The 14,407-nt window shown below is 37.8% G+C and overlaps 1 protein-coding gene across 3 annotated transcripts in view; it reads right to left on the bottom strand.

The window, feature by feature from the left end:
• LOC113063864 (rho GTPase-activating protein 26-like) overlaps window positions 1-14,407 on the bottom strand; it is an 81,713-nt gene that overhangs the window by 50,237 nt on the left and 17,069 nt on the right. The window lies entirely within an intron of this gene.

Below are 14,407 nucleotides of genomic sequence, written 5' to 3'. Positions count from 1 at the left end.
TTTTACAATGCATGAACAAAACCGTAAAATAGTTAAATCTGCGACAATCTCTACAAACAAAATGCACACCACATTGGTATGTTCAATAGCATATTATTTTTTGCTTGGGTATAAACAATCATTTAATTTTACTAGTGTGATTGTCTGCTAATATTTGGCTGAAGTGGCAACTCTTCTTACCAACAAGCTACCATTTGTGATCTACATTCACAGTTGTTGTTTTTTTTTGCACTCTGAAATCCATGAATGGATTGTTAATTAGTCACCAGCCCTAAAAATAAACAGGTTCTGTTGGCATCCAGATTCATCAGCATGCCCTCTAAGAACACAGAATTCCCCAAAATGTTTCTCCTCCAGTGTACTCTGCTTCCTGAATCCTGACTTCTGCCTGGCGACACAATGGTGCCATCCAAGCGACTGGAAGGAATGTGCACATACAGTTATATATGCATGTGTAAAAAATCACATAAATGCAAGTCAAAAAGTGGAAAAGTGGCTCAAGTGGAATGCTGCTTAAACAAGTTAAATTAGGGCTTTGCGATGTGGACAAAAACAAAAACAAAAAAAAACAATTGATTCTTTAATCAATTTTTACATTTCTATTTCCATTTTAATCACGATTTTGACACCCAATCAGTGCATTTAGTGCTAATTTTAATCATATTCCCAAAAGAAAACAAGTTAGAGCTTTATCAAAAAGTTGTAACATGTCTCTAGAACAGATGTAAGTCAAAATAGTCAAGATCGCATTATTGTAGCGCAAAAGAACATTAATATAATGTGCGAGCACGAATCACTCCGCTCGCACACAGATGTCATTTGCTCTCGCACAAAACAAGCGTGTTTTAGGTTGATCCGGCTAGCATGCATTTGCAGTCTCGAGCGCGTGTCATGTTTCTATGGCAACCAGTGAGGAACAAACCATGGCACTAAACGAGCAATCCTTATTATAGTTCAAGGGCAAACAGTAGAAGTTATTGTACGAGTCAGAAAGTACATGTGCACAGTTGCATTTGTCATCCGTCACCGTGACATTTTTTAGTCCAGCTTTCAAATAATAGACGGTCCGGGTCGATTCGGTGTAGTACATTACGGGTCCCTTTACGGGTAGTACATTACGGGTCCCTCTAGTGTGTACCTGGCATTACGTATGCCTGATCTGTTCTGTTCTCGCGCTCCATTTAGGTGTACCGCATTCTGATTGGTTCGGATATCATACTGCGGGAGGTCGGGGCTGCGGAAAATCGTGTTATAAAGCAATTTAGAAATCATGCACGCTCAAATGGTGATTTGTACATATATGCATGGGCCAGATATGAAAAATTATGCCAATATATCTTGCTGATAAGAGGAATATGTTAACTCACATCATGTGCTCAGAGTGTGCTATTGATTACATCACGTCAGCAGTGTGGCTCATTCTTGATGCACAATTTTGCCTTAATGGTGATTAGATTCTGTTGAACTGCATTTAAAAAATGCAGTGACTGACATATAGTTTATTTATAGTTAGTTAATGTTATAATGTACTGTCTTATAAAATAACTTTATTATTGTTTTTTTTTGTTGTTGTTGTTGTTGTTTTTTATTCTAACAAATACATTCTTGCTATTATAAAACTAACAAAAATTAAATATAATTTGCTTAGAATTTCCACACAGAAGAGACTTGGTGTTGTTTCCAAACAAAAAGGAAATATATCGTTATCGGCATTGGCTACTGGCCAAATTGAGTTGAAAAATATCAGCAAAAATCCAATATCATGCATCCCTATGACAAACAAAGATTTCCTTTTCCAGGATAATATCCTTTAAGTGAGCTTATTCTTTTGTCTCAAAAAGTTAAATTAAAGGGACAATAAGTAACTTTTTAGGTATTTTATTATCTAAAATCAATATTTTTATTCATAAATATGCCCTCAATGGTGTACAAATAGCTATGCCAATGTTTAAACTAATCCTCGTAAATGAAGAATTTATTATCTTTAAATACATGGGACGGGTAGGTCGACGGAGGCTTCCATGTAGTTCCGCCATCTTGCAAAACTATAATAGCAGAGAGGGACAAAAAGTACTAAGCCAACGCGTTTCCACAGCGCGTTTTCGGTCAGAGCCAGAAACGCAGGTGCAGAGCAGTGAGAGGCGCTTGAAACTGCACCGGCAAGTTTAAAAGTCTGGATTGCATTCTTATTATGGACCATACATATGCTGCGCCACAGGAGAAGAAAACATCGTCGCCAAAACAGTCAAAAATAGAACGTAAAAGGAAACGTGACCGTAGATTACAGAAAACAAGAGTTAATGTCGGGGAAGGTTTTTCTAGGTGGAAAGAGCTAATGCTGGATAAAGATTTCAAAAGAGACGCTGAAGTGGCCAGTTTTCTTCTCGACAGGTAAGTCAGTGTTACAATCTATATTACAATATTTTTTTTTATATCTAACAATGCACATTATTCAGAAAATATAACGAATAAAGAAGACATAACTACTAATTACAATATTTCATGTTTTCCACAGTCAGTAATTCATACTGTAACATTCGTTTGTTAGTTGTCATGTTGCAGTTTGTTTGAAATAACACACCTGTTCACCTGAAGGAAAACTCGATGAAGTGCTATTAGAAGACATCCCGTCAAAGCTTTTTGGTACATATCGCCTACCGTAGATGCAACGCGCATTTGAAAAAGCGAGGCGCTGGAGAGCAAAATTCGTTTGAATGCAAAATACAATTTCACCACTAGATGGGAGTAATTCCTACTTAGTGTCCCTTTAAATTAAATTAAATTGAAAATTAAATAAAATAAATAAATAAATCACAGAAGAGTCATATTAGCCTATATATAAATAGCATAAATAGCAATGAGTGGGTGGGAATGGGGTTGGCGGGGGGGTGGTCAAATGTTGTCTAACAATCTATCCAAATCCAGTCCATGATAGTAGGAGTGTTACATACACACAGGGAACAATAACATGCTCTTCTGATATTACTCTCCATTGCACTGTAAACATGTCCATAGTAAAAATAAGATGCTGAAATGAGAAAATGGAAGGAATTACGCACTTGAAGTGTGTAATTTGCTCTTGTTTCGATATTTTAGTGTTCTGGGATAAGAAGGAATGCTGCTGTTGTGGAACGGATACCAGCTGCTGTTTGCTCCATAATACGAGGGAGGATCGGCCCTCCCAAATCCTTCATCATCATTCTCATCAACCATTTCGGATGTTCCTGAACATGTACATTTGTTATGAAAGTCTTTCTAAATCAACAGAATGAGATACAAGTGGCTTCATTGTTAATGAATGAAATATACAATGACCTACAGCCATCTTTTTGACTTGTATTGAGGAGTAACCATTCAAGCAACTTGACAGGGGCTTGGTTTGGTTTCTTTGTTTTGCTCCCATTAATAAACTTCAGTTTAGTTAGCTTTTTGCTTACTGCTTTATCAAAAGCGTAGCTTTAAACACAAGTAATTATGTGCATCTTATTGCATGGTGAAATACAGTTTCATCTCAACATATTTCTCATGCTACTCAATGTGTGCAGTGCAACAGTCTGCAATGCAACCTGGAAGTGTTGACCATTACGGCAGACACTTAGCAGACACTTCGTACAAACCACAAGCTCTGTTAAACATATGGTGAAACATAATAATAATATATATATAATATATATATATAAAATATATAATAATATATAAAATAATATATATATATTATTTTACAGTGCACAGTTAATGGGTAAATAATGACAGAATTCTCTATTCATATATTCATTAAAAACTATATTTTAAAGAGAGAGAGAGAGAGAGAGAGAGAGAGAGAGAGAGAGAGAGAGAGAGTAGTAGTAGTCGTACAGCTGATAAAAGCCTTTGTGATGGAAGCTTGCGAAGACCTGGAAGACATATCTCTCCAGATGGTCCAAACGGCAGAGCTTCCATTACACACAGCACTTTACCAGCAGGGAGCTGTACTGGGCCACACCATGAGAACCAGTTAGAAACCAAAGTCTACTCAGCAAAACAGCACCACATCCCTGCTAGACACACACATTATAATGTCCTGTGAGACATTTCACTTGGAACTTTGGTAAAATTCAGTGAGTATGTAATAATAAGAAGATGCAGATATGCATTCAAGTTACTGTAATTCATTCATAACAAGACTAACACTTTCTGACATATAGACATATGGACTTTCTGACATATGGACCATCATAAGTAATACTTGTAATGATGCCATTGCGACAGATCACACTGTTTAGGCAGGGTGCAGAGTACATTTCAATTGCAAAATCTACAAAAAACAGACTACACAAGATGAAGAGAGACCGTCATGATCCAATGTATGCTCCCTTTCAGTCTGTCACTCTCGACGCCACGTCGGTGACCGACGAAAATGGGATATCGCTTTGATAGACCGATCTACTTCGAGTGTAAACTAAACGAGCCAATGCACGTTGGCATGGAATTATTGCATCCAACTGACGCTGATCACAGAGTGAGTATAAGAAGGCAGCAGGTGCAATGCATCACAGCTTTTTGCTTCGGAGCCAAGCGTTAGTATCGTTCTGGTCAACCGCGTCTGCTGTGAACTATGAGTTCAGCACGCTCTCAGAAGCTTTGTGTGTTGGCGAGATGGCGCTTCAGCTGCCGCGATGTGGGGCTCGTTCTGGCGGTGACAGATGAGAACCACTTCCGGCAGTAGCGACGGTGGGTTGAGGATTGCAGTGATGGCAAACCTCGCAGGGAACCAACCCTCTGGGGACCATCAATCCTCTTGCACCAACCTACGGAATGCGCTGGGCCCTCTTCAAAAGAGCTTACCAGCAGTATCCAGTGGGCCTCCCCCCGACCAGATGTCAATCTTAGCATTGGAGGGAGAACTGTCGGATGGTGACAAAGCCAGAGTCAGATCCAGAGATTGCAGCTAAGCTTTCCCGGGCTGCTGAGATAGTAGGGCTCGGAATCGCCGAGAAGACCACCGAAGATGCCCGATTGCAGTCGTGCTTCCCTTTTTGCAGGCCTGGAGCGAAAGGCTGTCTCCATCCACCCTCAAAGTCTAGGTTGCCGCTATTGCTGTGTACCATGACCCCATGAATGAGAAGTATTTGGGTAAGCAAGACCTCATCATCAGGTTCCCTAGAGGGGCCAGGAGGTTAAATCCTTCCCAGCTCCCTATATACCCTCTTGGGACCTGACTGTGCTTAAATCACTACAGCAAGGCCCATTCAAGCCTTTGCATTCAGTTGAGCTAAAGTTTATTTCATTGAAAACTCTGCTCCTGCTTGCACTGGCCTCAATCAAGAGGGTAGGGGACTTGCATGCATTTTCGGTCGACGATTCGTGCCTAGAGTTTGGGCCGGCTGACTCCCAGGTAATCTTGAGGCCCAAGCCCGGCTACGTGCGCAAGGTTCCCACTACACCCTTCAAAGACCAAATGGTGAACCTGTAAGTGCTGCCCCTGGAGGAAGCAGACCCAGCCCTGGCCTTGCTCTGTCCCATCCAAGCATTGAGATGCTACGTAGATCGGACACTTCAGGACCTCAGACCAGCTCTTTGTCTGTTACGGAGGCTGGCAGAAGGGGAATGTCGTCTCTAAGCAGAGGATGGCCCACTAGATTGTGAATGCCATAACCCTGGCTTATCAGGCACAGGGTGTGCCCTGCCTGTTCTGGTTGCGAGCTCACTCAGCTAGAAGTGTTTCATCGTCCTGGGCACTGGCTCCTGGCGCCTCACTAATAGATATTTGTAGAACTGCAGGCTAGGCGACCACTAAAACGTTCGCTAGGTTCTATAGTCTTCGTGTAGAGCCGGTATCCTCCTGTGTTCTCACCTCAAAGGGGTAGTGGCACCAAGAGGCACCGGTTAGTGTCCTTGTTCCAAGTGGAGCGGGTAAATTTTCCCAGTGTCATCCAATCTCACCCAGTGAGGTAGTGCTTTGACGATGGTGAGTGGAACTACTTGTTCCAAGCCCCGGCCTGCACCTAATAGGGGCACAGGCAGCTCACACAGGGCACTGGAAGGGGCAGCACCCATGGCGCTTTGGTAGGGATCCCATTTTCATCAGTCACCGACTGAAAGGGAACGTCTCGGTTACGTATGGTAACCCTCGTTCCCTGAAGGAGGGAACGGAGATGCCACGTCCCATCACCATGGTTGCTGTTCTGCCGCTGAGCTGCCGGGTCTCCGGCTTGGCTCCTCATCGAAAAACTAGTATCCATTGCACCCATTCATCCATTGCCTTCTTATACTCATGCTGTGATCAGAGGCAGCTGGATGCAAAAAATTGCATGCCAATGTGCATTGGCTACTTTAGTTAACACTAGAAGTAGATTTGTCTATCGAAGCAATATCCCATTTTTGTCTACTGAATACAGAAGCCTAATTCCATTACTGAATAAAATTGTAAAAAAAAAGGTAATTTCACAATTTCTTACAATTGCGAGTTTAAATCTTGCAATTCAAACTTTTTTTGCAGTTCTGAGAAAAAAAAAAGAGTTGCAAGAAAAAAAGTATTGTGAGATAAAAAGACAGTGTCAGAAACAGGCTTCCACAGTAACAAAGAGTATAAAGTTTTACCCAATACCTTTTTCATTGTTTTAGCACACAAAAGTACATTTATTTTTGAAACAAGGCCAAATGTGCATTTTTAATATCAACACGTTTGGTGATACACAGTAAACCAACATGAAGGAGAAAGCTGAGCAGCTGCTCACAAAACGAAGCCCTGCAGTTTCACTCTACATCCTTTAATTGTCCTCTGTGGAACTGAATCTTATTGTATTCAGAGTATCTGTACATTTACTTTAGTCGGCAAGATAAGATGAAAACTACAACCAACTGGGATTTGTGCAGTAGCTGTGCTGTTGGCACTTACAGAAGCAGTACAGTTACAGCAGTGTTAGCAACTCAATGAGCATGAAATTACTTGTTTAACCTTCCAGAAATGACCGCTGGAACACATTTCTTCTGTTTGCAGCTCTCAAGGCATACAAATGCAGGTGCAATAGAATGTTTAAATGCCAGTGAAATAAAGCATGTTGTGTTTTCTCGGCTGTAGTAGCATGCATACATTAAGCAGATTCTGATGAAGCAACGATGGACCATGAAAGTGGATTTCTGACACTGACACACAAGTCCTTCAGAAAGGTGGATGGTATGCCACAGGAAAAGGAAATGAATAATAGGGTAGGAAGTGAGTTATAACCGGATACTTAATTCCTGCAATGTCAGCAACTACAGCATGATACACTACAACTAACTAACTAAAGGTACTGTCCCACTTGCTGACTCAAACCCACACTATTTCTGTGAGGGATGTCACACCTACCTTCTATTGTTGCTAAAATCTTGTTTTTGTGGCAGTCAATCTGCATCCAACAATTTCCTACAACTCCCTATGTTGGATTTGTTTCTTGTCCTTAATTAATTAATTTATTTATTTTTGGTCACTCTACAGTAAGTGCAAAATGAGGGTGTTTTGCATTTCAATCAGTAGAGCAAAGATTCCTTTGACATGAGGTATTATAAAAATGCATTTTCTAATTATTTTGTTAATTTTTGTTGCACAAATGAAAATAGTTCCAATAGGAGCTAAAGCAGAATAAAGCATTGTGTGTCAAAATGCTTAAATTTGAAAGCACACTCGGAGTGTTCTTAACATGTTACAAGTAGCTTTAAAAACTGCACTTGCAAATAACACAAAAGATAATAAAATAAAAGAGAGTTAACTTTCATTACTGTTTTAACACACTTTTAAAGACTTTGTAATAATATCAAATTAGATGTTTTAAAGTACATTTAAAATCATTGTTTTAATTAATATTTTGCCATGCTTTAAAGTACACTTATTCTGTTGATGAACATACTAAACCAAAAGTAAAGCATTTGATTTAATTGCAGTGTTATTTAATATTACATTTTAAGTTAATATATATTAATTGCAACTTTTCATTTTAAACTCTTACATTTAAAATGTACACTTTTGAGAAATCAGCCAATGAATGCCTTACTTAAATGTCTCTACACACTGAGATGCGACCCTTTCCACAATAAAGTTTCATTACATGCATTGGGTCAGTATATGGCTAAAATTGTTAAGACCCATACATTGGCCCATCAGACTGCATGCAGGCAGTACTTCAGTTAAAAATGGTGACGATGCTGAGCAGCTGCTTCCTGAGGCCAAAAAGCAAACCAAAACAGAAACGGAAAGAAGAAACTTTAGACATCACACAGTGCACAATGAAAAAGGCTTTTACCTCAACGCTCTCTATATAACGCTCAATATCCTGTTAATCACTTTCACATGTATAAACAGTCAGTCTGAGATGTGAAAAGTTTCACAAGAGTGAAAAACAGAAAGAAAACAAGGAACAATGATGAAAATGATTGTCATCTTATCACAAAAAACTGGATTTTCTTGTTCTTCTAAAAGAACTTGATCTACTATGAGACGTTAACGACTCCAAACTCATTTCCCAGTCCAAAATTATCATTTATTAAAATTAAATATCAGAAGACTTCATGTTATGATGTCACAACCATGTCCATCGACATTAATAAATTAAGAGCCATTCAGCCCTGCCTGATAGACTGCAAAATATAAGTTAGCCAATCATAACACATAACTTAGTCGTAAAGGTACAGTAAACAAAACAGTTTCAACACATGTGGAAAATCCTAATCGGATAAGAAGAATGTTTCAGTTGAAGTTTTTCGGCCAAATTTTGTAATTGTTCTCTAGTAGTTAAAACAACACAAAGCAGTAAATGAAACATGAGATGTAGCCGTTTTCGATATTTAAAGTGTGATAAGTGCACACAAAGACAACCCCGCATGTTTTGCTTCTGCTGAAAAGGTAAACAGGAGGGATCTCGTGACATGGATCTGTTTGTGCTGTACAAAAGAAAGCAATGGAACATGTGCTGGATACACACCCTTTGTCTCAGCTAATGCTGCTTTTCATTCAACCAGCAAGTGTCAGCATGAAACACAGCGAGCAGGTGTGTTTGTGTGTGTGCAGGGAAAAATGAAGGCGAACCATATAGAAGGTCATTAACTGTTGCTATGAGTGGCATAGAGTTTCAGATAAAAACCTGCTTAAGTGTGTGTTTATTTAATCTTTTAACCTAATATGCGGAAAAAAAAAACATCTTGATTTCCAAAAAAAAAAAGAAAAAAGAATTTGGGTGGGGCTATCTGTTTCAAGAATTAATAACAGAAGTGAGGTGTTCATATATATATATATATATATATATATATATATATATATATATATATATATATATATATATATATATATATATATATATATATATATATATATATATTGGTTTTCCTCGTGCCTCATGCCAAAAGCCTCATGCCTGGCAGAGACGAGGATGTATTCATATCCAGTCTCTGGCAGCAAAGACATTTAAGGACCATTAAAAGGACTTTTCTTAGTGTGAAGATGCGAAAACAAATAAATAAGGAGTTTGGTGTCAATGGTGTCTCATCTTTCAAGTCTTTCCCCGACTTTTGTATTCATAGGCCTGTCCCATATCTATTCTCCACCCTCCCTGTCCCGGTCTCAGAGCAGTGTTCAGCCACATAGCTCCCGTCTCCTAGTAACTGTGACAAAGAGGTTTCCAACAAAGTCAGGAAGATTTCTTTCTTTCTCGTTTCCCCCCTCTGGCGGAATCCTACGTTAGAGATTCTGGTTTTTGTGACACTAAAAAAAGAAAATGAAATCACTGCTAAATTCTGTACAGTACACCCCCAGTTTCTGGGCGTGTGGACATCGGCCATTTTTAACACACAATGAAAATGAATGCTGGTCTGCAACAGGAATGTGCTCAAAACTGCATGAGCAACAGAATAAAATGGTTATGAATGCATGCTTTACCCAAAGCAATTCTTGCAGTGAGATATTAACTTTATATAAAACTGTTACTACTTATAGTTGAACCCTTGTGAAAAAGAAGTGCGCTTAATGGTATTGAATGCAGTGTACTTCAAATCTTAAAAATAATAATAATAATAAATAACTGTACTTGCAGATAATATTAATGAAATATAAGACCACACTTTCATGGTTATGTTTCTAAACACACTTAAGTACACTTAATGTAATGCATTTTTTTATTTTGTAATCTTTTGTTGTGGTTTAAAGAACATGTATTTTGATGTGCTGACTAACATGCTAAAGCATGTAAAGTACTTTATTATTTTAGCTATAGTGTGAGATTCAATATTATATTTGCAACTTCAAATGTGTAATTCCGCGTCCCACAGTCAGCAGGTGTTAGAAAAAAGTGTCTATTACGTTTGAAACCTGGATGTTTATTTTACAAAAACACATGGATTCACTACAGGGGGCTTTATTCACCCCCGGAGCCATGTGGGGGACGTTTTATTTCACGTCACGTCACATTGACTTTATACACCGCGCAATACATGCAAATAGACGTCATAGACGATATATATCGCACACCCCCAATATGTCGATTTTTCAATCCCTCACCGGAGAAAAGTCATTATGGTAAGTGTCATTTTTGGGTGGTTTCTGAAGTGTTCTGGCTGACCATTTCTGGTTCTGCAAAGTCAGACCACTTGGTATTGTCTCTAGATATAGATCTAGTTGCTATAGATTATTAGATTCATGGGGACTTTTAAGTTGCCTTGAAGAAATATAACATCTCAGAACAGTAAAACAGTCAAGTATGAGGGAATAAAATTTCATTAAGTTTTTAAAGTGCCCCATTATGCCATTTCAAATATTGACCAATTAGAGCAGAGTAGGTTGACAGAAAGGAGGGGTTTATAGAGGCTGATTCTTAGAACTGCTTTGAATGAATTGTTTGAGAATCTTTAGAAAATGTGGTCATATTAAATGCATATTATGCATGTAAACCACTGTAGGAGACTCCCAAAAAATATTAGGAACCAATGCATTTGTAGTTATAAAGGAAAACACAAAATGGGACAAATAAAATATCAATTGCATTGTAACAGATTCACCATCAACAGAAAATTCAGGCCAACCAGACTTGACAAAAAAAGTCTGTTCTCTCATGTTTTCCTTTATGGAGACCAAATGGTTTCATGTAGATGTATTGAATGAATATGAATAAACAGTAATGTACATGGATAAGACTGTAGGACAATGCTTAATAGAAGCAAACCACCACGCCAACTGACTTTTGAGTTTATAAATGTTGAATGAAGAGCTAAATGAAGCATTGGATCATGTTCTTGGACACATGATCTAGATCAGTTATGCTTCTGCAGGCGTGTAATCTCATATGTTGCTAACAAACGTTACTCTAACCTCATTATAGTTAGGTAGTGTTTGCAACACAAAAGGACAGTAATTCTGGTCCAGCTGGATTACAAAAGAGCCATCATGGACAATTTAAAATGAGTCAGTTAATCCAATGAAATCACTGGGTGTAAATGGCTTTCCTGCACCTGGCTCACAGCTTTAGCTGTATGACCCTTGACCTGAAAGAACCGCATCCGTTATTCCAGCTGACAGGTTACGGAGGTGACCCCATGACCTCTTTCCATCAGCTCTCATTATGTATGAGGAATCTGTGACGAATCTTGGAAAGGAGTGCGACATAAATGTGCATACCGAACTTTCAGTCAGTAGTTAGATTTGCATGTCAACAATGAATGCAGAGGATTTGCAAAAAGAAGCAGTTTGGCATGTGAATATATTCAGGGCTGTGCCCAAACCTTTCTGAATGCATATGAGCACATGCTTTGGTAAAATACTGAAACTGATAGAGCTTTGCAAAGAATTACATCTCCAGTGACTCAATGTTAAAGACTTCATTATAAATCTTTCGATATGACTGGAAAAAAATCCCAGTAACCCCAGTGTCAGGTTTTTCTTTTCTTTTTTCTTTTTTTCTACTTCATACCCTTCCTCAATGAATGAATGAATAAAATCACTGTCAAAAAAATGTTAAAGAAGTGTTAAAGAATTTGACTACACTGTTTTATTTTGCTGGAATTTGTTGGCCACTGGTTTAGAATCATATTTATTGTGAAAAAACAAATAAATGTAAAACTAAATGATTTGAAAATGTTCCTTTTCAAGTTTATACATATACCTGATTATATTACGTTAACCCTATAAAGCTGACAATATGCAATATATATATATATATATATATATATATATATATATATATATATATTATGGAAAAGTTCTTTGAAACTTTAATCAACAACAACAAAAATAATAATAATTCTGAAGCGAAAACTGAGCAAAACTATGCAAACATTTAGCCCAGTTGCTAAATATGTAGTAATATGAAAGTTTAATAGCTTGTAATTAAAATCTATGAGATCTTTCTAACAGTGCAGACCTGAAAGTGAACATTTTAGAATTATACTAAAAAGCCTTTTACTACAAACAAACAAACAAACAAACAAAACTCTGCATAAATTATCAATTAGATGACAGAAGTCATGACAGATGTTTCATGATGTTGATAATTAAGAGGCCTTAGAAATTTGATACAGGCACAAATATGATACAGTTGGGTGGTTTAAAATTTTCCAGATCATAATTTGCTTTAGTACAACGACATAAAAAAAAATCTATTATTTAATTTAGGAAATAACACTTAACCCTTACAGGGTTATTTCAAAATTATGTCATTAATAACTCACCCTCATGTCGTTCCAAACCCGTCAGACCTCCGTTTATCTTCAGAACACAGTTTAAGATATTTTAGATTTAGTCCGAGAGCTCTCAGTCCCTCCATTGAAACTGTGTGTACGGTATACTGTCCATGTCCAGAAAGGTAAGAAAAACATCATCAAAGTAGTCCGTGTGACATCAGAGGGTCAGTTGGAATTTTTTGAAGCATCAAAAATACATTTGGGTCCAAAAATAGCAAAAACTATGACTTTATTCAGCATTGTCTTCTCTTCCGGGTCTGTTGTGAGTGCATTATCTTTGTTATTGGGCGCATCAGAAAAACACGTCAGCAGCGTCAATGCAGCGTCTTGAACTCTCTCACAAAAGACCCGGAAGAGAAGACAATGCTGAATAAAGTCGTAATTTTTGATATTTTTGGACAATAATGTATTTTCAATGCTTCAAAATATTCTAACAGACCCTCTGATGTCACATGGACTACTTTGATGATGTTTTTCTTACCTTTCTGGACATGGACAGTATACCGTGCACACAGTTTCAATGGAGGGACTGAGAGCTCTCGGACTAGTGTTGTCAAAAGACCCGGTACTTCGGTACCAAGTCGGTACTAACATTTTTTAAATGTGATTTCTTTAAGTATCGGTAGTACCGAGATCCCGTTCAAACCCGGTTCAGCGATATGAATTCCGCGAAGCAGAAAACGAGGAAGGAATCTCAAAATCCAGTCATGAAAATGAAACTACCATTTTAATATGGACAGTCATGGAATTTGTCAAAGTTAGCATAAATAAATCAAATCAAATCTCCAAATGGACCAGTATCTGTAAATGTTAAGCCGCAAAAGTTGTTTGAAATATGAATCCGTGTTCTGCGCGTCTCTGTGTGAATTAATGAATGGCTTAATGAATGAAAGTTTGTGTACTATATAGACTGAAGCGCATGACGCTTGCATTAATTTCAGCATCTGAGCTTCAGAGTTCTCTCTCCATCAAGCGATCTGAACTTTTCACTTCATCTTAATGAACGCACAGCGCACCTGTATTTGATGCCCTGTAAACTCTTTGTGAAGGCGAACGACTCAAAGTCGCTTTACTGATAGCGCTGTTTCACACACATGCAAAGAGAGAGAGAGCGAGAGTCTTACCACGCTGAATCAACACGCTATATGTAAACTATTCTTTGTTGTCTTCTCCTGTCAAAATAATGGAGTTCATTTAGAATTATACATATTCATTTTCGAACAAGCAGAAGACATACCTGTTTCTCCGTTAGTGGGCGGAGCTAATGCGCAAATGGCAATTTCAATGGCTTGAGCTGAATAGTACCGTCCCTGTTTTGATTTCAGCAAATCAGTTTGACCGAACGCAGACAACTTGATTAATATTCATGAACCCAGCAGCTCAATTTATAGTGCATTGTATATACATTAGTATGATAGTAGAATTAGTAGTAGTATTATCTTTTAATAATAATTAATATGATCTATTACTATTTTTTTTTTACAGAAACCCTCAATGACCAAAAATATCTTAGGCATCACAATTCACCACCAGTCTTAAGTTCAGTTAAAATGACAAATATGCATTCATTAGGCCAAAAAGTTAATTTTTACATAAAGGGATTGTGCTAGAAATATTGCTATTATTTAGTAAAATGTATGTGATACTGCTACTACTGTTGAAAAAATTTATAAAACTTTATTTTTAAAGAAATAAATCACAATATTTCTTCCATGTTTTAATTTTA

The sequence above is a fragment of the Carassius auratus genome, chromosome 46, assembly GCF_003368295.1.
Source record: "Carassius auratus strain Wakin chromosome 46, ASM336829v1, whole genome shotgun sequence".
In the NCBI taxonomy this organism is placed as follows: Eukaryota; Metazoa; Chordata; class Actinopteri; order Cypriniformes; family Cyprinidae; genus Carassius; species Carassius auratus.
This window is presented reverse-complemented; position numbering and strand designations above follow the sequence as displayed.